The 26,148-nt window shown below is 42.9% G+C and overlaps 1 long non-coding RNA gene across 1 annotated transcript; it reads right to left on the bottom strand.

Annotated features, from left to right (window-relative positions):
• Positions 1 to 3,588: 3,588 nt before the first annotated feature.
• LOC126993330 (uncharacterized) lies at positions 3,589 to 6,614 on the bottom strand. The gene is made up of 4 exons (XR_007747626.1): positions 6,519 to 6,614; positions 4,061 to 4,181; positions 3,785 to 3,963; positions 3,589 to 3,657 (listed from the first exon to the last, which is right to left on the bottom strand). It is a non-coding gene; the product is annotated as an uncharacterized LOC126993330 (long non-coding RNA).
• Positions 6,615 to 26,148: the final 19,534 nt, after the last annotated feature.

The raw sequence follows: 26,148 nt of genomic DNA, 5'->3' as shown, positions 1-26,148 counted from the left end.
CGCCAATTGGACGCACGCTGAAACGCTCTCCCTTGTACAGCTCTATAGGGAGAAAGCAGCCATCCTCAAGGGAAATTTTTCCGACAATGGCTGCTCTGCTGAGGCGAAGGCGAAGGCTTGGGGCAGCATTGTCTCTCGCCTAGCGGCACTCCACCCTGGCTTCAGCAGATGCATAAAGCAGTGCCAGAGACGCTGGCAAACTGTTATGCATGAAGCAAAAGCTAAAATTAGTGCCTACCAAAAGGCCAGGAATGGAACAGGTAAGATTTTTCTTGAAATAAAATGGTATTCATGAAGTGCAAGGAATGGCTAACAAGCAAAGTGACAGTCCTGTAAATTTCAATGCTTATTAAGTGCTTGAAGGAAATAACATTTGTAATGTATTGCCTTTTCTTTTCAATCAAGGGAATTCAATTGACTTAGCCTTGCACTCATGTACCAATATATATATATATATATATATATATATATATTTATATATATATATATATATATATATATATATATATATATATATATATATATATATATATATATATATATATATATATATTCTTCTAGGTGGTGGCCTTCCGCCTACACCCCTCGGGGAGCTAGAGGTCATCATCGCTGATGTGCTGGGAGAGGGGAACGTCTCAGTCAATTCTATTGACAGGACAGTGGTGGACCCTTTTCCACTTGACACTGAAGATGTTCCCGAAAATGGGTGGGTAAATAAAACTTTAGTCATGTATAAATATTTACAGAGCCCTTACATGCCTAAGTGCTGCCCCAGCAAAGTTCTCAGTGACTCCCCCCCCTCCCCTCAATCACCACTTCCCACCTCCACCACGTACCTTTACTGCCTATGACCCTAATTCGGGCAATGTGATTATTGGATACCGGTATACATAATAAAAGATACTTTTGCTGTCTGTGCCGTATAATTAAGTGAAATTTTAAAAATTATTTTTTCATAAATAATAGGAAAAAGCATTCCTCAGACTGCAGTGTGGTTGTTATTGTTACTTTCTGAAAAATATTGATTTTAAAATAATTTTGTCAGCCTTGTGGGCGGCAGGTTCAGGCTAGAATTGCCACCCCTGGCTTCCCCACCCCCATGTGAGGGCTCTGAATATTTACTAAACGTTATTTGTACAATCATTAGTAAAATTTGTTATTTCCGTTCCTTGATGATCGTCGTATTTGTCTACTTTAGCTTGTTTGTATGATACACTGATTTGTTATATTTTAGGAATTCTGTACCAACTTTTTATTAAGGTTACAAGCAGACAATATGGATTAACCTAAAATGTCTTACAGGTGTCATTAATTTGTACTAAATGTATTGCTTTATGAAGTGTGTCTCATATGTCTGACATTACTTCATTACAAAAATAAGAATAAATATTCTTAAATCCAAATGTACAAAAATATTACTCTAACATGTACATGACATTTCCAAATGATTTATCAGTTGTGTTAGTTCATTTTACTGAGAAATGCCTGTCAGGTAGATTGTAGATTTAAAGTTCTCCAAAATAGGTCTTGCTGTTACTGTTGAAAATAATTTGCTTTCCTTTTAGAAAACTGCAGTACACAAGGAGGAGGTATTGCTTTCCATCTCCTAAAGTCCACAGTTTTCTGCTTAAAGTATTATTATAGAATACTATTACATATTATTATTATTTACCCAATACTATCATGCTGCTGTATGCAGTCCATATTAGGGCAATCATGGAATCAAACAGTGAGGAACAATGTGTACAGAAATTTATTCAATTGCTATCGAGAGCTGACTTGATAATGTGTTGAGACATCCTTCCTAGTAATAATAAAAATAAAACGGTCTATTAAGTGATTGCAGCTGTAAAGCTGAAAATATACACATTTAAAATACAAATTTTGAAATATATTTGAAAAAAATGGGAAATTACAATATGAAAGGGGTATAGGTCAAAAAAGGGTCAGGTCGCCGCTGATGGCAGGGGTGCAGGTAGAGGCGGCTGAACAGAGTTCTCCCAGCAGCATGATGGTCGGGCTGGTGTACCAGGGACACCTGGGACGTCGGCTGGATAGTAAGGCCGTGTCGATGTCACACTGACCATTTCTAAACTTCAGTGTCTTCACGGGACCACAAACACATAGCACTCACTGTCTGTCACCATGATTAAGCTTGATGTCACAATAGTTTCTTACGATGTTGGGTTTTTGATGAAAAGGGAGAGGGGGATGGAGGGGCAGGGGAGAGGCCAACAAGCTGGCCCCGGGCTACTCCATTCGGAGCGCCGTGACCCACGTCTGACCTCGGTCAGGTCTGCTTACTCATGAACCATGCTAGTTGTCCTTAACGACGTAGGCATTACGTACTGAACAGCAGAACACAAAGAAATGACCTCTGGAACACACACTCCTTTCCTGCAAAGGCTTTTCAACCTAAACTGTATTGTTTCCATAAATGGGGATGTAAGTCAAATAACACAAGAAAATTATGAGTGCAGGTACTGATGGATGTATTTTTGCCAGGAGTCTTCAGGTGGATGTCACACCACCTGTCCCTCCCCAACCCAGCACAGACACACCTCAAACCACCACCACACCACCACCAGTAGTTCCTGCTGCAGCTTCCTCCAGTACACCAGTTGGGACCTGCACCATGTTGGTGGATGAGGAGGAGCTGCAGTTCATCCGCCTGAAGAGGGAACTTGAACTGCAGGCTGCAGAGCTACAAGTAGAAATTAAACAGGCAGAATTAAAAAAACTTAAACAAGAAACTGAAAATTTAAAAGTACATAAAACCCTACTCGAACTTCAAGTAAAAAAACTAATGTAACACACAAATACACTCCACCATGCCGCTACTACCCCACACACTCTACCCTGTCTCTCCTCTCTTTTGCAAAATCCATCCTGTTTCTACTCACACACTCCACCCAGCCTCTTCTCTCCTTCACATACTCCACCATGCCTCTACTCTCCTTCACACACTCCACTCTGCCTCTTCTCTCCTTCACACACTCCACCCTGCCTCTACTCTCCTTCACACACTCCACCCTGGCTCTACTTTCCTTCACACACTCCACCCTGCCTCTACTTCACACACTCCACCCTGCCTCTACTTTCCTTCACACACTCCACCCTGCCTCTACTCTCCTTCACACACCTCACCCTGCCTCTTCTCTCAAACACACTCCACCCTTTCTACCCTGCCGGTACTCTCTTCTACATTAGCTTTCCTGTAATATATTTTTCCTTAGGATCTCCATTATGTAGTTTTCCTACATAGTTATTTATTATAAAGGAATTTATTTATTTATTTATTGTTAAAAAGGAAATCATTTATTGCTTAATATTAGAAAAAAAGTAAAGGCAATCATGAGTATATTGGCTGTTTTAAACCATACATACTGGTGAAAATTTCTTACCAAATACTGTAATAAATTTATTTGAATACTGAGTATAGCTTCTGCATTTATTAGTATATATATATATATATATATATATATATATATATATATATATATATATATATATATATATATATATATATATATATATATATCAAATCCACACACAATTGTATTACAAAACACACATACTTGGAAGTAGGTGGAATTAACCTGTTGATGGGTCGGGAAGCATCACACAGCTGCACGAGGCTGAGGTTGAGGTCTGTCACTGCAACAAAAATTGAAACATTGCAATAGTAAGATTCTTTAAATGAAAATTTAAAATTAAATACTGAGCAGCATGGAAAGATACAGGCTGATACACAAAACATTTAATTTTGATATTTGTAACTTACATGAAGTGAAGGTTGACAAACTCATCCCTGTAGAGCAGACCTTCCCGAACTCGTCCAGGTACAGGTGGTAGTGGGACAGGTGGGTCCTCATGGAAAACTGCACCATCACCCTCGTCCTCTCCTTCCTCGGGTACAGGGAGGCGTCTGTCTTTGCAGATGTTGTGCAAAATAGCACACACCTACAGACAGAGTTAATATTAACAAGTAATAAAAATTATTGTTGTGTAGTGGACGATACAGTATTGAGATGTGAGCATCACTTGATTGTCTACATACCTGTATTATTCTACACACATATGCAGGAGGGCTGACTCTGATTTCACCATGGAGCACATGAAATCTCCGCTTCCACTGGCCAATCCCCCTCTCCACTGTGCTCCTTGTCCTTTTGTGTGCTCTGAAATTTTTAGTTAATGACAATGTAGTGATACTGTAAAAATTGCTTTTGCAACTGAACTTAAAAACAACTTTCGGATAATCTTAAGAATAGCGGTGGTAATTACAACGTTACTAGCACATACGACGGGATTTTGACAAGTGGTCAGCCGTGTTTGTCACAAGGGGTGTATTTCTCCACGCGGGCCTCACGATTTTTTCCAAGTCGATGGGCGATGAGACTGGCTTGCAGGAGGCTGGTGGAATCCATATGTTTGTTTGTGTGCGTGCAGGTACTGTGACCTACTGTCACGTACAAATTCTGCAGCTTTTCACACTTGTAGGGTTAGGAGGGGGAGGACAAGGGAAGAACGAATTATACACGAAAAAATGTATTTGTAATTTATTACGCGTCTTTCTGCCTTCAGACAAGGCATGACACTCTTGCCCAAATTTATTACATTGAAAATGAAGTTGAAATCTAAGCCATAACATAATCTGCTTGGGTTCTCATTGAAGAGCATTGCCCCAGATTTAGGGATTTTTTCACGTTTAGGGATATTCGGGTTTCCTCACCTGCAGCTTGGATACCTTAAATTCCTCACCTCCATCACTTCTGTCTGTGTCATGGCATTGGAAAGGTGTACCGACTGCGATTATGGCCTCATTGACTTCTGCTTGCGGTACTCCGGGAAAGCAAGAGACTTGCTTGACTTGTGTGTTCGCCACAAACAATATCGAGCGGTTGTGGAGGAAGCAAAGAGAAAAGTGCCCTCTTTGGCAGGAGGAAGAAGCACTTTGTGGGGTACCTCGCAAGGTGCATGTTTCTTATGGCCATTAATGACCCTAACAAACGCTTGCATGTCTTCCTTCAAGAGGCAGCTGCACTATATAACCCTGTAACCACCCACAGGAGACGCATGCTGCATCTACTTCCTCTTAATTTTGTAAGTATTTCTGAGGGCATTCTATATTTTTGTTGTTAGGTTGTAAGTTCGGTTGGGATAATTTAAGAAGGAGGGGGTCCAGGGGAGTCGAGAGGGGTAGTTAGCTGTTAGGTCGTAAGGTTCGGTTGGGGTAGTTTAAATATACTCGACATGCAGTGTGGCCCGTCAAAAATTATGCGACGCGGGACGGATTGGGAGGGGGTCACTATGCTTTCCAATGACACGCCCGACACTCGTCAACAGACCGGCTGCAGCGGCTGCCAAGTTATATTGGAATAGATTACAAGAGCATGCGTTAGGGACTTTAATTACTTTCGACAAGGGAATTTTCCCTAATTTGGGGATTTTTCTGGGTAAATTGTGGGGTCCAAATTTTAAGAGATTTGGGCTTTCCCTAAACTCAGCTTCCCACAGGTCACCAGGCTTGTCTTGGGGGTAGGGGCTGGGGTGGTGGAGGGAATGGAGCCGCTATTCTTAAGATTTATCAAACTTTCCTTTAAGAATGTCATGTTTCACACTAAGTTCATTAACCCTACCTATATTACATTTTCCCCCTCATAGACTAGTATGTACTAGCAATACTGAAATTACAAAAAGATCAAGCCTAACTGTAACAACCTAAAATGGCAGCAACCTTTTCTAGACAATACCTTGTCAAGTTTCAAATTAGCAATGCAACGTCATGGGACAACAATATTGTTTCTGTAAGATTTATAATCCTGCAGTTAAGGGTTGTTATGCTAGATTTTTCTAATGAACATACAAGGGGTTTTAAGAAGTAAAACACAGCCATGATTGGAAAAAGGATGAATGTATAAGAGCACTGTTAGCTAATCATAATACTGTTACCCAACTTAGCTAATTTTCCTACATTAGTGTAGTTTACATGGCCTAAGCCTGAAATGATAAGCAATGATGAAAAATATTACGGCAATCCTATCACAAAGTGGTCCCTATTGTCTCAGCTCCTCTACATGCGCTGGGCTATGTTGCCAGTAATGCATTTTCTGCTGGTGTTACCACAACCTCGACTCCGTAGGAGTGCCAGGCTGCGCTAAGTTTGGTTAGGTTATATTAAGTTAGACTAGGCTACGTTATGTTAGTATAGGTTATGTTATGTTAGATTAGGTTAGGTTACGATGGGTTAGGTTAGGATAGTTTAGATTATGTTAGGTTAAATTAGGTTAGGTTTGATTAGGTTAGGATAGGTAAGGTTAGGTTATTAAGCTTGGTAGAGTTGAGGAGTGTGAGTGTAACACCGTGGTAACACTGCAGCACAGAATGAATAAGACTGGCAACCTAGCCCAGCGCGGGTAGAACTGATGAGGCTGCAGGGACCACTTTGCCATAGTAGACATTAATTACAACACGAATGTCGGTGTGTGTGTGTGTGTGTGTGCACAAAAACTTACCTATTATAGGCGGACTGTGGGCCCGGCTGAGGTCGTACATAGGGTGTCAGGAGCCACTTCTTGGAGGGGTAGGCACTGTCTCCCAATAAGTGGCATACTGCAGGGACCATACCCCTCTTGAACCCTGTGTACAGAGCACTTTCACGCAAGATACGTGCGTCATGGACAGACCTGGGCCAGTTTGCTGTTTGGTGTAAAATTCTCACGTGTGTGTCACATACGATTTGCACATTTATAGAGTGGTGCCCTTTCCTGTTTATATACTCTGCCTCAAATTCCTTGGGTGCAGCAATCCTCACATGTGTTCCGTCTACTGCCCCTACCACACCAGGAAATCCCGCAATTTCCTCAAACTCACTCCGCTTCACCTGAGTTTCTTGCACAGTGAGGGGGAACTTGATGAAGCGTCTCACTATATGAGGCTGTGCAAGGGCGTACACAGTCTCCCGGGTGACCCTGCTGACGGTCTGTTGTGAAGGCCCCAAGTCGTCGCTGCTACACTGCTGCATTTTGCCCGTAGCAAGATACCTCAGTGTTACGAGGACCTTCATCTCAGGGGAGAGGGCTTGGTTCCTGTTTGTAGGAGCAGTCAAGGCCTCACGCACCAAATCAGCCACGAAGAGTATCCCTGCACGGTCCAGGCGGTACCTCTTGATCAATTCCGGGTCCGGAAGTTCATCAGGGACGTCTCTTCGTGCCCGAAAAGTCCTCAGCTGCCGCGGACGCGCACCCACTACCTCTGCCATCTTGACTGTTATGCCTCGCTTATGTCGACATAAGGATTGCAATGTTACCTCCACCCCGCGCGTAGCTGGCGAGTCAGTTTATGTTCCGCTTAGTTGAAACATAAGGGTTATGCTTCCCTTATGTCTCGGTGTCCGCCATTTTCTTGATTTATGTCTCACATAAGCGAAACATACTTTTTATAAGTACGGGCCCAGGGTTCGAGTCCCGGCCTTGGCAGTCGGAGCGCAGCCCACCCAGCTGTTCATCCTCCTCTTCGGGATGGTCGATGAATGAATATCTGGGGAAAGCTCGGGAAGGCAGGATGTGGAAACCCGGATGTTACACTGGCCCGTGTCGGGGTAATGGATTCTTATCCACCACAGGTTCAGAGGACCAACGGGACGGAGATAAGCACCGCCGCCACGCGCACTGTAGGGTGTGCTTCAACTCCACCTATTGTTGATTAGGTCCCACCTGGGTCATCCTTTTTTTCCCATTGTGCCTCCATTACATAGTGCATATAGATTCCCTCGAATCAGTAGTCGAATGAATGAATGATTAAACTGCTCCAAGGATTTATATTTTACAGCCAGAGAACAATTGAAAACCTTAACTTACACTCTTTTCAAAGGCGTAGACTTCGAGGAGATGCAAATGGGGTTTCTGAATAGGTTAAAGGGATTGGCAAGGGAGTTCCTGATGAAACACTTATATAAAAAAATACACAGAGAAAAGAACAAACAACAACTGATACAGATTAGATGAATTTAGGTTGAGGAAGGAAATGGCAAAGAACTACTTCACGACCAGGTGGTGGTAGGTGAATGGAACACAAGGGGCAGACACCACTGAAAGATTCCAGTAGAGGTTAGACACATTTATGGCAGGGAAGGGAGCTCGGTGAATCAACCATTCCCAGGAGGCGCCGTGTGTACGCCGACTGGCCTCCTGTGGTCTGCATGTATCCCTGTGCTCCCTCCTGTACATAGTGGTCATGACGACAGCTTCGCACACTTCGGAGCTTTTTTTCTCCCTATAGTTATCTTGCGCAGGCTTAGCCTAGAGGCCCCCCTCCCCCCTCCCCTAAGGTAACAATGGGTGGGGCTTCTTGGTTAGTTTGGTGTAAAGTGACTACAGGGCGCAAATCACTGCGATGCTAAGGCTTAGCATCGCAGTGATTTGCGCCCTTAAAGGTATGCCATTCAGCTCTAGACTCGGGACCATGCAATGTCAACTCCGAGCTACCCAAAACGGCGTGTCCGACACCGAGGTGACGTGTTGAATGGAACGCCTATACGCGTGTATCCACTACCTGGACCAATGGCAAACAAAACCCACTACGAGCTCCTGGGCGTGAAGCCCGAGGCCACCCTGCAGGAGATCAAGAAAGCCTACCACCGCCTCGCCCTCAAAATTCACCCTGACAAGAACCCGAATGACCCGAACGCCAAGACAAAATTCCAGCAGCTGCAGCAGGTGATGGAGACACTCTCCGACCCCGACTCACGGGCCCGATACGACGCACGGATAAGGAGCACGGCCAGTCAGGCCAAGGCTCCGGGGAGGAAGCCTTCCTACTAGGCCTCTTCTTCTTCTTCGGCTTCCTCCTCCTCGTACGCGTCCTCCTCCTACCACTCCTCCTCCTCCTCCTCCTCCTCCTCCTCTGCAGGGTCCTTTTCAACACCGAAATCTAAATCAAAATCGTTTCACAAAAATAAACAGAAAAGAAACAAGGAGACTGAAGTAGGCTCGACGGCCTACATGTGGCACCTCCTATTTCCCTTCACATATAAGACGATCGCAATAGACAACAACTCGCCCAAGGAGAAGGCCAGGAAGAGGAAGCGGTACCGGCAAAACAAGAAGAAGGTGGCGTCGTTTCACTAAGAAGGGACGCCGGGACGGCAGGCAGGAGTGAGGCGTCAGGAAGGCTTTTGAGCCTACATCATTCCATCAGTTCTCTCTTCTTCCTTTCCTACTGACTCATTCATGTGTTTCCCAGCTCCATCTCTTCCCAAAGTCAGACCCAGTATATACTTTCCCTGTGTCGGAGTATTCATTATGTGTTCCTTCTTTTACGATAACTTTTTAATACTGTTATTGGGACTATCTTACAGTAAAGCAACTTATTTAGTATATTAATTCATTTTTTCCTTTTTTTTTTTTTTTTTGCAACAAAGGAGGCAGCTCAAGGGCACACAAAAAAAGAAAACAATAATAAAAAAAAAGCCCGCTACTCGCTGCTCCTAAAAAAGAAACAAAAGAGGTGGCCGAAAGTAAGATCAAATACGGGAGGAGAGGTGTCCTGATACCCTCCTCATGAAAGAGTTCAAGTCGTAGGCAGGAGGAAATACAGATGAAGGAAGATTGTTCCAGAGTTTACCAGCGTGAGGGATGAAAGAGTGAAGATGCTGGTTCACTCTTGCATAAGGGGTTTGGACAGTATAGGGATGAGCATGAGTAGAAAGTCGAGTGCAGCGGGGCCGCGGTAGGGGGGGAGGCATGCAGTTAGCAAGTTCAGAATAGCAGTCAGCATGGAAATATCGATAGAAGATAGAAAGAGAGGCAACATTGCGGCGGAATTTAAGAGGTAGAAGACTAACAGTATGAGGAGGAGAGCTGATGAGACGAAGAGCCTTAGCCTCCACTCTGTCCAGAAGAGCTGTGTGAGTGGAGCCCCCCCACACATGAGATGCATACTTTATACGAGGGCGGACAAGGCCCCTGTATATGGACAGCAACTGTGCAGGGGAGAAGAACTGGCGGAGACGGTACAGAACGCCCAGCCTCGAGGAAGCTGATTTAGTAAGAGATGAGATATGAAGTTTCCAGTTGAGATTTTGAGTTAAGGATAGACCGAGGATGTTTAGTGTTGAGGAAGGTGATAGCTGGGTGTTGTCAAGGAATAGGGGATAGTTGTTTGGAAGATTGTGTCGAGTGGATAGGTGGAGAAACTGTGTTTTTGAGGCGTTGAAGGACACCAGGTTCTTCTTGCCCCAATCGGAAATAATAGTAAGGTCTGAGGCTAAGCGTTCTGCAGCTTCCAGCCTTGAGTCGTTAAGTTCCTGTAGGGTGGGTCTTCTATTAAAAGAAGTTGAGTAATGCAGAGTGGAATCATCGGCGTAGGAATGGATAGGACAGTTCGTTTTGGAAAGATCATCAATGAACAACAGAAAAAGAGTGGGAGATAGGACAGAACCCTGTGGGACAAGAACAGTGACCGTCTACCACGGCAGAAATAGAACGGTCAGAAAGGAAACTGGAGATAAAGGTACAGAGAGAAGGATAGAAACCGTAGGAGGGTAGTTTGGAAAGCAAAGATTTGTGCCAGACCCTATCAAAAGCTTTTGATATGTCCAGAGCAATAGCAAAGGGTTGTGTAGTGCGCTGTTACTTCGTGTGTCCCAGTGAGCGCTGTGGCTGCTTCTCTTCATATTCCGAAGCCGTGTTGTGCCTATGTCTGGTCATGTATCAGTTCTCTCAAGGACGTGTCTTAGTCTGTCGTCAACTGTCACTCTTTTCCCTTGCACTTTCATTTTTCTTTCTCCTACGTTTCTTCCTGTTCCATGTTTACTGACTCCTGTTAGCCGTAAGATGTCTTGAGTTACCTTGACTTGCAACATTTGAATTTCCTTCCCTCTGCCTATCGCTCTTATCAGTATTGCTGGTACTGTTCTTCTTGTTATATTCATCTCCATTCTATTCCTCACCTTCCCACTCATCTCTCCGGCTGCTGCTCCAACCATCATTACTGTTACTGCTGCTGCCATTCCTACCACTACTACTTTGGTGCTGCCTGTAACGCCATTTCTTGGGTCTCGTGGACGACCCCAACCCGTTAATGGCGCAGGCGAATTTTCTTCATATTGACTGCCTCGATAGATGACTCCTGCCAGGCCCATGCTGCCCCCCCCCCTCCCCCCGTGCTCCTCATGACCAAAGTCGCTGAAGTTTGGGTTGACTAAACATCTGGACAGCATATGGATACTCATCCGCCCCTCGGCGATGATTGAAAGGCGTCAGCGTGTAGCGGTGGGTCTCGAATCTAGGTCCCCGAGCTCACCATGCCCGCACGCTAACCACTCGGGCATCGCATCTACTACCATTACTTTGACTACTACTACTACTACTACCACCACCATTACTATCATTTCTATATTTTTTTCTAGCTTTGACCGATTATTGCTTCCAGGATAGAGACCCCTCTGTGTGTGCTCAGCGCATCACAGAGGTGATTGTCTCTGGAATGGAGGCATACATTCCTCGTTCTTTCTCTACTCCTCACGCTAAAAAGCCTTGGTTTAATCACGTTTGTTCTCGTGCTGTCAATGATAGAGAGGTAGCTCACAAAAGGTACCAGAGCCTTCAAACTAATGCTAATTATGAACTTTACATTTCTGCCCGAAATCGTGCCAAATCTATTCTCCGACTAACCAAAAATTCTTTCATTAATAGAAAATGCCAAAACCTTGCTTACTCTAACTCTTCCCGTGACTTCTGGCATCTAGCCAAAAACATCTCCTCCAACTTCACTTCTTCATCTTTCCCTCCACTCCTCAGTCCTGACGGCATCACTGCCGTCTCATCTATCTCTAAGAACATAAACATAAGAACATAAGAACGCAGGAGTCTGCAAGAGGCCGGTAGGCCTGTACGAGGCAGCTCCTAAGGCTGAACTCTTCTCTCAAACTTTTTCTAAAAACTCCACTCTGGACGATTCTGGGCATATTCCTCCTACTCATCCCCCTTCTGACTCCTTTATGCCTGTTATAAAGATTCTTCAAAATGATGTTTTCTATGCCCTCTCTGGCCTCAATCCTCAGAAGGCTTATGGACTTGGAGTGCCTCCTATTGTCCTTAAAAACTGTGCCTCCGTGCTGTCACCCTGCCTGGTCAAACTCTTTCGCCTCTGCCTGTCAACATCTACCTTTCCTTCTTGCTGGAAGTATGCCTTCATACAGCCTGTACCTAAGAAGGGTGACCGCTCCAATCCCTCAAACTACCGTCCTATAGTTTTACTTTCTTGTCTATCTAAAGCTTTTGAATCAATCCTTAACCGGAAGAGTCAAAAGCACCTTTCCACTTCTGACCTTCTATCTGATCGCCAGTATGGATTCCGCAAGGGGCCTTCTACTGGTGATCTCCTAGCCTTCTTAACTGACTCTTGGTCATCCTCTCTTAGCCGTTTCGGTGAAACTTTTGCTATTGCGCTGGACATATCAAAAGCTTTTGATAGGGTCTGGCACAAATCTTTGCTTTCTAAACTACCCTCCTACGGTTTCTATCCTTCTCTCTGTACCTTTATCTCCAGTTTCCTTTCTGACCGTTCTATTTCTGCCGTGGTAGACGGTCACTGTTCTTCCCATAAATCTATTAACATTGGTGTCACACAGGGTTCTGTCCTATCTCCCACTCTTTTTCTGTTGTTCATTGATGATCTTCTTTCTTTCCAAAACGAACTGTCCTATCCATTCCTACGCCAATGATTCCACTCTGCATTATTCAACTTCTTTTAATAGAAGACCCACCCTTCAGGAACTTAACGACTCAAGGCTGGAGGCTGCAGAACGCTTAGCCTCAGACCTTACTATTTTGTTTGTTTGTTATGGAAGGAAGATCACTGACGAATAACAGGAAGAGAATGGGTGATAGGACAGAGCCCTGTGGAACGCCACTGTTGATAGGTTTAGGGGAAGAGCAGTGACCGTCTACCACCGCAGAGATAGAACAGCCGGAAAGGAAGCTGGAGATAAAGGAACAGAGAGAGGGATAGAATCCGAAATCGGCAGTTTAGAAAGCAAAGACTGGTGACAGACTCTATCGAAGGCTTTCGATATGTTTAGCGCAACAGAGAAAGTTTCACCGAAACGGCTAAGAGAGGATGACCAAGAGTCAGTTAAGAGAGCAAGAAGATCGCCAGTAGAACGCCCCTTGAGGAACCCATACTGGCGATCAGATAGAAGAATAGAAGTGGAAAGGTGCTTTTGAATCTTTCGGTTAAGGATTGATTCAAAAGCTTTAGATAGACAGGAAAGTAAAGCTAAAGGGCGGCAGTTTGAGGGATTGGAACGGTCACCCTTCTTAGGCACAGGCTGTATAAAGGTATACTTCCAGCAGGAAGGAAAGGTACATGTTGATAGGCAGAGACGAAAGAGTTTGACCAGGCAGGGTGTCAGCACAGAAGCACAGTTTTTAAGGACAATAGGAGGCACTCCATCAGGTCCATAAGTCTTCTGAGAGATGAGGCCAGAGAGGACATAGAAAACATCATTAGGAAGAATCTTAATAACAGGCATAAAGGAGTCAGAGGGGGGATGAGTAGGAGGAATATGCCCAGAATCGTCCAAGGTGGAGTTCTTACAGAAAGTTTAAGCGAAGAGTTCAGCCTTAGAGACAGATGAGACGGCTGTGCTGCCGTCAGGGTTAAGGAGAGGAGGGAAAGAGGAAGAAGTGAAATTGGAGGAGATATTTTTGGCTAGATGCCAGAAGTCACGGGAAGAATTAGAAGTAGCAAGGTGTTGACATTTTCTATTTATAAAAGAAGTTTTGTTAAGTCGTAGAATAGATTTGGCACGATTCCGGGCTGAAATGTATAGATCAAAGTTAGTGGGAGTTCGAAGGCTCTGGAACCTTTTGTGAGCTGCCTCTCTATCTTTAATAGCACGAGAACAAGCGTGATTAAACCAAGGCTTTTTAGCATGAGGAGTAGAGAAAGTACGTGGAATGTATGCCTCCATTCCAGAGACAATCACCTCTGTGATGCGCTGAGCACACACAGAGGGGTCTCTCTCCTGGAAGCAGTAATCATTCCACGGGAAATCGGAAAAGTACATCCTCAGGTCGTCCCACCGAGCTGAAGCAAAATGCCAGAAGCATCGCCTCTTCGGTGGGTCCAGAGGATGTACAGGAGCGATAGGACAGGATACAAAAATAAGGTTATGATCGGAGGAGCCCAATGAAGAGAACAGTTTGACAGAGTAAGCAGAAGGATTAGAGGTAAGGAAGAGGTCTAGAATGTTGGGCCTGTCTCCAAGACGGTCGGGAATACGAGTAGGGTGCTTAACCAACTGCTCTAGGTCGTTGAGGAGAGCAAAGTTGTAGGCTTGTTCACCAGGCTGGTCAGTGAAAGAGGATGAAAGCCAAAGCTGGTGGTGAACATTGAAATCTCCCAAGATGGAGAGTTCAGCGAAGGGAGAGTGAGTCAAGATGTGCTCCACTTTAGAGTTCAAATAGTCAAAGAGTCTTACATAGTTAGTAGAGTTAGGTGAGAGATAAACAGTACAGATGTATTTAGTAATAGAATGACAATGAAGTCTTAGCCAGATGGTGGAAAATTCAGAAGAGTCAAGGTTGTGGGCACGAGAGCAAGTGATGTCGTTACGCACGTAGGCGCAACATCCAGCTTTGGATTGAAATTCAGGATAGAAATAGTAGGAGGGAACAGAGTAGAGGTTGCTGTCAGTAGACTCAGAAACCTGTGTTTCGGTGAGGAAGAGAAGGTGAGGTTTAGAGGAGGAGAGATGGTGTTCCACAGAATGAAAATTAGAACGGAGACCGCGAATGTTGCAGAAATTGATAAGTAGGAGATTCGAGGAGTTATCAGGACACCTCTCAAGTCGGCAGCCAGAAGGGGAGTCCTCCCTTTGGGAATTTATGGTCCCCCCCCAGGCGGGGACTCCGAGGCGGTGTTTTCGTTAGCCATTTTGAATTTTGAATTTTGGGAAAAGGTGTGTGTGTTGTGTGAATGTAGTGTGGTGTAGAAAGAGAGAGGAACTGTCTTTAGAGAGCATGCTGAACTGCTCTCTGGTGTTGATGAGACAAAAGGGAAACGGTTAGTGAGGACATGGGAAGGGTCTTTGGAGGGCTTCAGCACCCTCCTCGCTTCCCATATATCCTCACCGGGAGTAGCTCACGCCCGTTCGGTAGGTTTCTTCCTACCTACTCCTAGTCATATATATATAGATATATATATATATATATATATATATATATATATATATATATATATATATATATATATATATATATATATATATATATATATATATATATATATATATATATATATATATATATATATATATATATATATATATATATATATATATATATATATATATATATATATATATATATATATATATATATATATATATATATATATATATATACATATACTTTTGACGTCCGGCTATAATAAGACATCCCATCCTGATCTGCGCATGCCCAGAGCCCAATGTTTACAAACACAGAGTGTTGATATCGTCGTTTGTCCCAGGCAAGATGGCGGCAAGACACCATGGCAGCTTTTTTTGACATATAAGGGGTGTAGGTTACCTCATTCATAACATTTACTGACATACAAGGGGTGTAGGTTACCTCATTCATAACATTTACTGACATACAAGGGGTGTAGGTTACCTCATTTATCACATTTACTGACATACAAGGGGTGTAGGTTACCTCATTCATCACATTTACTGACATACAAAGGGTGTAGGTTACCTCATTCATCACATTTACTGACATACAAAGGGTGTAGGTTACCTCATTCATAACATTTACTGACATACAAGGGGTGTAGGTTACCTCATTTATCACATTTACTGACATACAAGGGGTGTAGGTTACCTCATTCATCACATTTACTGACATACAAAGGGTGTAGGTTACCTCATTCATCACATTTACTGACATACAAAGGGTGTAGGTTACCTCATTCATCACATTTACTGACATACAAAGGGTGTAGGTTACCTCATTCATCACATTTACTGACATACAAGGGATGTAGGTTACCTCATTTATCACATTTACTGACATACAAGGGGTGTAGGTTACCTCATTTATCACATTTACTGACATACAAGGGATGTAGGTTACCTCATTTATCACATTTACTGACTTACAAAAGTTGTAGGTCATCTAATTTATCACTTTAAAAAAGATAAAGAATAAACTTAGGTGGGACGTTTCATGATAGGCAGTCAACAAAAGACATGGTACCGTGTCATAGCTCATCCACCCTATGTTTGTAAACAAAGCCAGCGCATGCGCAGTTCAGGATGGGATGTCTTATTATAGCGGCTGTCTCATGACACCACAGCGGTCCTAGCTTTTCTGAGGCCCTACGCTGGATCTCTTATGGAGGACCCCCCCGCTTCCGCCCCTCTTTTTCACACTTCTACCCCTGCCCTCTATATGCTCTCCTCCAGTTATAGCCCTATCCTGAGCAATGTAAAGTAAAACACTTGTTCTGCATATGATCTGTATTCCTGAATGTGCATATAATAATATGGATTTTTTTTTTTTTTTTTTTTACAGCAAAGGAGACAGCTCAAGGGCACAAAAAAGTAAACATTAATCAAAAAAAAGCCCGCTACTCGCTGCTCCTCAAAAGAATCCAAAGAGGTGGCCGAAAGATAAGTCAGTTTCGGGAGGAGAGGTGTCCTGATACCCTCCTCTTGAAAGAGTTCAAGTCGTAGGCAGGAGGAAATACAGATGAAGGAAGATTGTTCCAGAGTTTACCAGCGTGAGGGATGAAAGAGTGAAGATGCTGGTTAACTCTTGCATAAGGGGTTTGGACAGTATAGGGATGAGCATGAGTAGAAAGTCGGAGGGAGGGGGGGAGGCATGCAGTTAGCAAGTTCAGAAGAGCAGTCAGCGTGGAAATATCGATAGAAGATAGAAAGAGAGGCAACATTGCGGCGGAATTTAAGAGGTAGAAGACTATCAGTATGAGGAGGAGAGCTGATGAGACGAAGAGCCTTTGCCTCCACTCTGTCCAGAAGAGCTGTGTGAGTGGAGCCCCCCACACATGAGATGCATACTCCATACGAGGGCGGACAAGGCCCCTGTATATGGACAGCAACTGTGCAGGGGAGAAGAACTGGCGGAGACGGTACAGAACGCCCAGCCTCGAGGAAGCTGATTTAGTAAGAGATGAGATATGAAGTTTCCAGTTGAGATTTTGAGTTAAGGATAGACCGAGGATGTTTAGTGTTGAGGAAGGTGATAGCTGGGTGTTGTCAAAGAATATGGGATAGTTGTTTGGAAGATTGTGTCGAGCGGATAGGTGGAGAAACTGTGTTTTAGAGGCGTTGAAGGACACCAGGTTCTTCTTGCCCCAATCGGAAATAATTGTAAGGTCTGAGGCTAAGCGTTCTGCAGCCTCCAGCCTTGAGTCGTTAAGTTCCTGAAGGGTGGGTCTTCTATTAAAAGAAGTTGAATAATGCAGAGTGGAATCATCGGCGTAGGAATGGATAGGACAGTTCGTTTTGGAAAGAAGATCATCAATGAACAACAGAAAAGAGTGGGAGATAGGACAGAACCCTTTGTGACACCACTGTTAATAGATTAAGGTGAAGAACAGTGACCGTCTACCAATGCAGAAAAAGATCGGTCAAAAAGGAAACTGGAGAGAAAGGTACAGAGAGAAGGATAGAAACCGTAGGAGGGTAGTTTAGAAAGCAAGATTTGTGCCAGACCCTATCAAAAGCTTTTGATATGTCCAGCGCAATAGCAAAAGGTTCACCGAAACGGCGAAGCGAGGATGACCAAGAGTCAGTTAAGGCTAGGAGATCACCAGTAGAACGCCCCTTGCGGAACCCATACTGGCGATCAGATAGAAGGTCAGAAGTGGAAAGGTGCTTTTGAATCTTACGGTTAAGGATTGATTCAAAAGCTTTAGATAGACAAGAAAGTAAAGGAATAGGACGGTAGTTTGAGGGATTGGAGCGGTCACCCTTCTTAGGTACAGGCTGTGTGAAGGCATACTTCCAGCAAGAAGGAAAGGTAGATGTTGACAGGCAGAGGCGAAAGAGTTTGACCAGGCAGGGTGACAGCACGGAGGCACAGTTTTTAAGGACAATAGGAGGCACTCCATCAGGTCCATAAGCCTTCTGAGGATTGAGGCCAGAGAGGGCATAGAAAACATCATTTTGAAGAATCTTTATAACAGGCATAAAGGAGTCAGAGGGGGGATGAGTAGGAGGAATATGCCCAGAATCGTCCAGAGTGGAGTTTTTAGAAAAAGTTTGAGAGAAGAGTTCAGCCTTAGAGATAGATGAGACGGCAGTGTTGCCGTCAGGACTGAGGAGAGGAGGGAAAGATGAAGAAGTGAAGTTGGAGGAGATGTTTTTGGCTAGATGCCAGAAGTCACGGGAAGAGTTAGAGAAAGCAAGGTTTTGACATTTTCTATTAATGAAAGAATTTTTGGTTAGTCGGAGAATAGATTTGGCACGATTTCGGGCAGAAATGTAAAGTTCATAATTAGCATTAGTTTGAAGGCTCTGGTATATTTTGTGAGCTACCTCTCTATCATTGACAGCACGAGAACAAGCGTGATTAAACCAAGGCTTTTTAGCGTGAGGAGTAGAGAAAGAACGAGGAATGTATGCCTCCAGTCCAGAGACAATCACCTCTGTGATGCGCTGAGCACACACAGAGGGGTCTCTATCCTGGAAGCAATAATCATTCCACGGGAAATCGGAAAAGTACATCCTCAGGTCGTCCCACCGAGCTGAAGCAAAATGCCAGAAGCATCGCCTCTTCGGTGGGTCCAGAGGATGTACAGGAGCGATGGGACAGGATGCAGAAATAAGATTGTGATCGGAGGAGCCCAACGGAGAGAACAGTTTGACAGAATAAGCAGAAGGGTTTGAGGTAAGGAAGAGGTCTAGAATGTTGGGCCGATCTCCAAGACGGTCAGGAATACGTGTCAGGTGCTGGACCAACTGCTCTAGGTCGTTGAGGATAGCAAAGTTGTAGGCTTGTTCACCAGGCTGGTCAGTGAAAGAGGATGAAAGCCAAAGCTGGTGGTGAACATTGAAATCTCCTAGGATGGAGATTTCAGCGAAGGGAGAGTGGGTCAAGATGTGCTCCACTTTAGAATTCAAATAGTCAAAGAATTTTACATAGTTGGTAGAGTTAGGTGAGAGATAAACAGCACAGATGTATTTAGTAATAGAATGACAGTGAAGTCTTAACTAGATGGTGGAAAATTCAGAAGAGTCAAGGTCGTGGGCACGATAGCAAGTGATGTCGTTGCGCACGTAGGCGCAACATCCAGCTTTGGATTGAAATTTAGGATAGAGATAGTAGGAGGGAACAGAGTAGAGATTGCTGTCAGTAGCCTCAGAAACCTGTGTTTCGGTAAGGAAGAGAAGGTGAGGTTTAGAGGAGGAGAGATGATGTTCCACAGAATGAAAATTAGAGCGAAGACCGCGAATGTTGCAGAAATTGAGAAGAAAGAGGTTCGAGGAGTTATCAAGACACCTCTCGGGTCGGCAGCCAGAAGGGGAGTCCTCCCTGGGGGAATTTGTGGTCCCCCCCCAGGCGGGGACTCCGAGGCATTGCTTAATTGAGCCATTTTGAATTTTGAATTTTGGAAAAAGGTGTATATGTTATGTGAATGTAGTGTGGTGTGGATAAAGAGAGGATCTGTCTTTAGAGAGCATGCTGAACTACTCTCCGGTGTTGGTGAGACAATAGGGAAACGGTTAGTGAGGACATGGGAAGGGTCTTTGGAGGGCTTCAGCTCCCTTCTCACCTCCCATATATACCTCACCGGGAGTGGCTTGCGCCCGTTCGGTAGGTGTCTTCCTACCTACTATATTATTATAATAGTATATAATAATATAGAGTATATATATATATATATATATATATATATATATATATATATATATATATATACAAATAAGTATATATATATATATATATATATATATACTTATTTGTATATATATATATATATATATATATATATATATATATAGGTGCAGTTTATTTATTTATTTATATATATATATATATATATATGCTATATATATGTGTGTGTGTGTGTGTGTGTGTGTGTGTGTGTGTGTGTTAGTGACTGTTACTGAATGAAAGGACATTGTTCTGTGAACTTGTGGAGTGTGTGTGTGTTGTGTTATTGTGTTGTGTGTGTGATAATATCAATATATTGACATTATACTTTTGTGTGTGTGGTGTTTAAATAGACACCAATTGTACCATTATCCTGGTGTGTGTGTGTGTTTGTGTGTGGTGTGTGTTTTGTTAGACCTCAAGGAATATATATGTTTTTTATTATATATATGTGTGTGTGTGATATTTTAGACATATATAAATATATTATATATATATATATATATACATATATATATATATAATATATATATATGTATATATATATATATATATATATATATATATATATATATATATACATATATATATATTATATATATATATATATATATATATATATATATATATATATATATATATATAATATATATATATGTATATATATATATATATATATATATATATATATATATATACATATATATATATATATATATATATATATATATATATATATATATATATATATATATATATATATATATATATATATATATATATATATATATATATATATATATATATATATATATATATATATATATATATATATATATATATATATATATATATATATATATATATATATATATATATATATATATAAAGAAGATCATCGATGAACACCAAAAAGAGAATGTGAGATAAGACAGAGCCCTGCGTGACACCTCTGTTAATAGGTATAGGGGAAGAACAGTGACCGTATACGTCTACCACAGCAAAAATAAAACGGTTAAAAAGGGACACTGGAGATAAAGTTACTGAGAAAAGGATAGAAACCGTAGGAGGGTAGTTTGGAAAGCAAAGATTTGTGCCAGACCCTATCAAAGGCTTTTGATATGTCCAGCTCAATAGCAAAGGTTTCACCGAAACGGCTAAGAGAAGATGACCAAGAGTCAATTAGAAAGGCAAGGATATCACCAGTGGAACGTCCCTTGCGGAACCCATACTGGCGATCAGATAGAAGGTCAAAAGTGGAAAGGTGCTTTTGAATCTTCCAGTTAAGGATTGATTCAAAAGCTTTAGATAGACAAAAAAGTAAAGCTATTGGACGGTAGTTTTAGGGATTGGAACGGTCACCCTTCTTAGGCACAGGCTGTATGAAGGCATACTTCCAGCAGGAAGTAGTCAGCTCGGTAGGCGGTGCCTGAACTGGTAGCGTACTGGGCCCACATTCACTGCGTGATGGGCGACGCGGGTTCGAATCCCCACGCTACCACCTCGGATTTTTCAGTCAGCGCCGAGTGGTTAAAACCTACCCATGTGCTGTCCTGAAGACCACCCATCAACCCGGACTCTAGAGGAAGCCGTCCAAGCGAATCAAGAACGAGTTCCGGGGGGCAGCATGAGCCAGTGCATGATGGCGCCACTATAAACACTCGCCTGCGCCAGAACGGGCTGGGCCGACCATCAGGCCCCACCTGGAAGAAGCCTTGGGCTGACCATCAGGCCCTACCGGGAAGATGCTTAAAAAAAAAAAAAAAGGAAGGAAAGGTAGGTGTTGACAGGCAGAAGCGAAAGAGTTTGACCAGGCAGGGTGTCAGCACGGAGGAACAGTTTTTAAGGATAATAGGAGGCATCCCATCAGGTCCATAAGCCTTCTGAGAGTTGAGGCCAGATAGGGCATAGAAAACATCATTCATAAGAATTTTAATAACAGGGACAAAGGAGTCAGAGGGGAGATGAGTAGGAGGAATATACCCAGAATCGTCCAGAGTGGAGTTGTTACAGAACATTTGAGCGAAGAGTTCAGCCTTAGAGACAGATGAGACGGCGGTGCTGCCGTCAGAACTAAGGAGAGGAGGGAAAGATGAAGAAGTGAAGTTGGAGGAGATGTTTTTGGCTAGATGCCAGAAGTCCCGGGAAGAGATAAAAAAAGCAAGGTTTTGGCATTTTCTATTAATGAGGGAGGTTTTGGTATATATAAATATATATATATATATATATATATATATATATATATATATATATATATATATATATATATATATATATATATATATATATATATATATATATATATATATATATATATATATATATATATATATATATATATATATATATATATATATATATATATTTTCAGAAGCACACACTTAGGGGTCGCTCCCCTCACCTCGAGGCATCTCACTTAACTCGCCTCATCCCGAGTCAATTGACTCACTCGACTCTCCTATAAACGAGTCCCTCTAACCTCAATCGTTTTGACTCGAGTCAATCTTACTAACTTCAATTCAAGCTCAACTTAATCCTAACTCGACTCGAAGTCAACGAAACTTATGTCACGAATTAACTTTGGGTAAGGACTCGGAAGTATTTAAGGTTGATTCCTCGACATCTTATCAAGCTCTTAAAGCTTCCTTGCATTAACAAGCTCATAAAGCTTTCTTGCACTAGCAACTTGATTCATGATGGCGCACGTTCTCAACTTGGATGAATTTGTCGGTAACCCGTCGGTCGCTGAGCTGAAAGAGGCCAAAGTAACAATAAAATTTAAAATATATCGCTCAGAACTTTAGTATCTCTTTCCCTTCGGACATTCGAAAAGAGGAATTAAGAACCCTCATTTTAGCTCATCTTGGGGAAGAAAACCCCTGTTCCAGTATACCTCAAGACTCGAGCCTTCTGCTGGAGATCGAGAAAGTAAAAATGCAATCTCTGCAAATGAAACTAGAATATGAAAAGCTTGAGAAAGAAAGAGAAAGAGAATATGCACAAATGCAATGGAAGGAAAAGGAAAAATAAAAAGAAAGAGAAGAAAAAGAAAAAGAGCGAGAGCATGAGTTACAAATGTTTCAATTAAAATCAACTATAATTCAGCCTCAGCATAAAACAAAGATCACAAAATACCTACCTTTACTCCCTCAATTCTCTGATAAAGATCCAGAGTTCGAAAGTTCAGCTGAACACCTCGAGCTCCCAAGAGAAGACTGGACATGGCTGCTTAAACCAAAACACACTCCTAAAGCGTTAACTATCTTGAACGGTCTCGAAAACAACACTGATTATGACCTAGTTAAAAAAGGAATTTTGGCAGCCTATTCCATAAAAACCGAGGGCTATAGACAAGCTTTCCGCAAGATGTCTAAAACTCCTCACCAGACCTATTTGGAGTTTGCTTCTGAAAAGCTTCGGGCTCTTCGCCGTTGGCTCAGATCAGCTGCTATGACAACTTTTGAAGAGTTTGTTAATATTGTAGCACTGGAAGAGTTCAAAAGGAAGTTACCATATTCCATAATGGTCCACATCACCGACAAGGAGGAAACATACTTAATCGAAGCCGCCCAGTTAGCGGACGATTTTTTCCATGATTAATCGTCCTGCCTCCTCGGGAGAGAGAAAAGCTGAGGCTGCATCAACTGTAAAGTCAGGAGCAGGTGTTTCAGGGTCGGTTAAGCCAGTAGGTAGTGGTTCCCAGACAGCGCTCTTCTGCCCATTTTGCAAACAAACGGGCCACCTCATAAAGAACTGTCCTAATCCCAAATGCAAAGCAACTAAAGCCCAATTTTCAAAACCAGTGGCTTATCTTCAAGTTCCCCTCATAGCCACTCCACCTAATGATCCCTTTAAGCCTTTTATATCAACAGGGACTGTTCACCTTGACCCCAATAATGTTCATAAGGTCAGAATCGTAAGAGACACTGCCTCTGCTCAATCAATCATACTGAAGTCAGCAGTCCCAGATATAGAGCAGTGTTATACAGGTGACTAGGTGTACGTACATCAACGATTTTAATCAACCCTTTTCCATTCCCTTAGCCAGAGTGTACACCTTGATAATCCCCTCATAAAAAGAGAAGTGATAGTGGGAGTCAGTGACGACTCATCCTTGCCAATTCCCAATTCTGAATTCCTACTACCCAATGACTTAGCCGGAGGTTCAGTCCTTCCACCTTTGGTGATTAGCGAAACGTTGTTACCTCAAAACCTCACCGAGCACCTTGAGGAAAAACAACAACCTTTTCTATTTCCTGTTTGTGTGATCCCAATTGCACAGTCTAGAGGGGCTGATCAATTACCACCTTCACCCCCTAAAGGCAGTCACTCCTCTGCTGAAGTCAATCAGCTATTCACAAATAAAGTACTTACAGAGGCTCAGCGGGAAGACTCCACCTTGGCAAAGTTTTACAATAGAGTCACTCCCAAAGACCAAATCACTCACTATCCCTCCTTCTACGAGCAGGATCAGATTCTTATGAGAGTGCTTCGACCAGGTAAAGTTTCAGATGAAGCTACTTGGGCCGAAGCCCATCAGATAGTCTTGCCAACTGTTCTAAGACAACCTGTTCTTGAGATTGCTTATGAAAGTTTTGCCGGCCACCTGGGGATCAAGAAAACAAGTGAGAAGATCCTGACAGACTTTTATTGGCCAGGACTTAGGGAAGAAGTAAAAAATCATGTTAACTCGTGTCATACTTGCCAAGTTGCAGGCAAACCTTACCAACCTATTACCCCCTATCCCCTCCAACCCATTGCTGCTCCCTCGGAACCCTTTCAAAAATAGTCATTTACATTGTTGGTCCATTGCCGATAACAAAAAAGGGTAATCAATATATACTAACAATTCTTGATCCCACAACTGGGTATCCTGAGGCCTTTCCCATCAAAAACAACACTTCTAAAACTATTGTCTCAAAGCTCAGTCAATTGTTCACCACGTTCGGGATTCCTCAGGAGATCCAGAGTGACCGAGGCACTAATTTCACCAGCGATCTATTTAAAGCAGTCTTGAATGAGCTGGGCATCACACAAACGCTGTCTACTACTTACCACCCGCAGTCACAGGGAGCTCTAGAGAGTTGCCATCAAACACTAAAAAATCTACTTAAATTTTGTCACGAACAAGACCTCGATTGGGATGACGCTCTTTCTTACATGCTATTTGCCTTTCGAGAAGCACCTAATGAGTCCTTAGGAGTCTCCCCCTTCGAGTTGATGTTCGGAGGGAAAGTGAGAGGGCCACTAAGGGTTGTTAAGGACAAGCTACTAGACTCAACCACTCATAAGCTTGTCTCTGTCACTAACTATCTAGATCGCTTAAAAGCAACCCTCTTAAAAGCAACCCTATCTAAAGTTCGATCATTTGCCCGAAACAACTTAAATCACGCTCAACAAACATGAAAGTAAATTTTGACAAGAAGGCTAAAATCAGAACATTTAATGAGGGTGATCAAGTTCTTGCCTTCATTCCAGCCCCTAAATCACCCTTGCAAATGAAGTATCATGGTCCCTATAACATCTCGCAGAAAGTAGGAGACAACAATTATGTCATCAGCACCCCTGACCGTCGCAAGTAGACTCATTTTATTCATGTAAACCTCCTAAAACTATATAAAAGTAAAGATCCAGCCCCTGCATCCCAGCCAAGCACTGGTGCCGATTCACTCGACTCAATTGAGTCATCTGAACCTGGCTCCAAACCAGATCCTGCCCCTGACTACCACTCTGTTTGTTCATCTAGTATTCCGCGTGTATGTCATGATGACATTGTTATCCCTTTGTGTATGTCAAATACCACCACAACACACCCAACAGACACGCAACAAAACTCTTACATCCTTCAACACCTGGATCAACATCTTTCTTATCTCTCTCCATCACAAGCTAAGGACATTGCATCACTCATCAACCAATTCAGCGCCATCTTTGGCGACAACCCAAAACTTTGCAATGTTCTCTCTCATGATGTGCAGCTACTTCCCGGAACGACACCTATTCGCCAGGCTCCATACAGGCTCAACCCTCAGAGGCGAGAACAAATGAAGAAGGAGGTAGACTATCTACTCGAACAGGGTTTGGCCATCCCCAGCAGTTCTCCATGGGCCTCTCCCTGTCTCCTCGTTGCCAAGGAGGACGGTCAGCTCCGCTTCTGCACAGACTACCGCAGAGTGAACGCCTAACCGTGCCAGACGCCTACCCTCTTCCTCGGGTAGATGACCTTATCGATGAAGTGGGTAATGCTAAGTAT

The sequence above is a fragment of the Eriocheir sinensis genome, unplaced genomic scaffold (assembly GCF_024679095.1).
Source record: "Eriocheir sinensis breed Jianghai 21 unplaced genomic scaffold, ASM2467909v1 Scaffold601, whole genome shotgun sequence".
Taxonomy (NCBI): Eukaryota; Metazoa; Arthropoda; class Malacostraca; order Decapoda; family Varunidae; genus Eriocheir; species Eriocheir sinensis.
Note: the sequence above shows the minus strand (reverse complement) of the source record. Positions and strands in the feature narration are given on the sequence as shown.